The 1,841-nt window shown below is 65.1% G+C and overlaps 1 protein-coding gene across 2 annotated transcripts in view; it reads right to left on the bottom strand.

Moving 5' to 3' along the window:
- PITX2 (paired like homeodomain 2) overlaps positions 1-1,465 on the bottom strand; it is a 14,841-nt gene extending 13,376 nt beyond the window's left edge. The window contains exon 1 of one of the 2 annotated variants that reach the window (XM_027893360.1): positions 1,396-1,465. The gene's annotated coding sequence lies outside the window, so the exon portion shown is untranslated. The remainder of the gene's footprint in view (positions 1-1,395) is intronic. The other variant, XM_027893361.1, reaches the window with a different exon arrangement.
- Positions 1,466-1,841: the final 376 nt, after the last annotated feature.

Here is a 1,841-nt window from a genome sequence, read left to right as displayed (position 1 = left end):
AAGAAAAAATGGGAAGGTGCGGTTATTGGAACTCCTTGGGGTCATGTCGTGACATGGAGGTTTATATTCCAAGCTGAAGGACGCCAGGGAGGAACTCCCTCCAGAAGCCGGGCCTAGCACACGAACAGCACCTAAATTAATCGAGAAGGTGATTGAGAGAACCTGAGGTCTTTGCCGATGGTCCTTCTTTCGGCAGACCTTATAGGTCTCCGTCAAGATCAGTCCTGCGTGACAAATTCGGCTGCCCTCCCCCGCGGCCTGCCTCTATGACTGATTTATCTCACGAGTGGAGACACACGGCTCCCCCCACACACACGCAATACCACTGAGGGGAAGTTTTTCCTCTCTACTCAAATGCTGATCTCCTCCAAGAAAAGTACCTTTCCCGGACGAATTATTATTCCTTCCTTGCTCTCAGTTGCCCTTATTGCTCCTTCCCTTTCTCCTCTCCATATCCTCTTTTAATTTTTGTTGCAAGGCACATCGCAGCACGGGGCCAAGGGGAGCGAGAAGCCTTTCCCCCTATTGTCTCCATCCCGGAGACTCAAACGAAAGCAACTCCACTTGCTTTTCCATTTCCATTTCTCCGAGCACTTAGAATTAAATACCTCCGCACCCTCACAGCCCCAGCAAACGCACCAGCTGTGCGACTTTCCCTTTCTCTGCGGCCGGGCCCGCTAAGCAGCAACCTGCTCGGAGCAACTGCAGGGTACGGACAGGAAAGCGGTGTCAAACGGCATTTTAATTTTTTTCTCTTATTGGTATCTATTGCTATTCTTTCAGGAGAAAAAAAAAATCCACAACACCTCAGGAAAAAACGAGAGTCGCTTGGCAAGGATCTCAGCACCGCCCGAAATACTGTGGTCCGTGATTTTGGCGGGAGGCTTTTCGCCAGAGGCCCGCGGCCGCTGGCTCTCAAACGAAAGAGGGTTCCGTGCGGGGCCTACCCTTTCCCGGTGCCCGCAGGGCAACCGTACCCCCGTCGTCCTCTCGCGGGGGGTGCTGTGGGGTCCCAGCCGCAGACCTCGCAGGCCGGCGCGGCAGACCCGCCCGCATCGCTTTTGGGAGGCCCGAGAGCGGGCCGGCGCCGCTGCCGCCCCCCGCCCCGGTGCGCGGCCCCGCAGCGGGAAGGCGCTGCCTGCGCGGCCGCTTCCCCGACGCCCGCCCCGCCGGGGAAGGCGGGGAACGGCACTGCGGACAAGCGACGCGGGGGCAGCGCTTGTTTCCCCCCTCGCTGACAGCCCCGCGGGAGAACATCAGAGACTCAGGTCCGCGGGACCCTGTCCAGCCGCCCCGCGGCCCCGCCGCCCGTCCCGGGGTGCGCAGAGCCGGGACCGGCCGGGTCGGCAGCCCCGCTCCCGTCCCGCCGACACCCCCCGCGCCTCCCGCACTCACCGGGACCGGTCGCGCTGTCCGCCCCGCTGCTCTCGCTGCCGATGCCTGTGCTGGAGGGGGCGGCGGGGCCGCGCCGGGCTCCTGCGCTGGCTGCGGGGCCGCGGAGCCGCCGCTGGCTCCCTCCTTCCCCGGCCCTCCCGCGCCCCCGCCCCGCCCCGCCCGCCTCCCCGGGCCCTGACGTCACGCAGGCTCCTCCGAGCGCTCCCCGCCGTAGGGCCGGGCCGGGCGGCTCCGCGGCTCTCCGCGGGCACGGGCGCAGCGGCGGCGGTGGTGGCAGCCCTCGGCCGCCGAGGGGGCAGGGGGCAGGACGGAGGACAAAAGTCGGTGGCGGCGCGGCGCCGGGATAGGTAGCCAGAGGAAAACCGAGGTGAGCGAGGATGGCCGTGGCTTCTCCGCGCCCGCGTAAGGCACGCCCCGCTCCGCCAGGCTGGGGAGGGGGGCACAAG

Source organism: Empidonax traillii, unplaced genomic scaffold, assembly GCF_003031625.1.
Source record: "Empidonax traillii isolate 1590-97213 ecotype Southwest subspecies unplaced genomic scaffold, ASM303162v1 scaffold386:size1297806, whole genome shotgun sequence".
NCBI lineage: Eukaryota > Metazoa > Chordata > Aves > Passeriformes > Tyrannidae > Empidonax > Empidonax traillii.
Note: the sequence above shows the minus strand (reverse complement) of the source record. Positions and strands in the feature narration are given on the sequence as shown.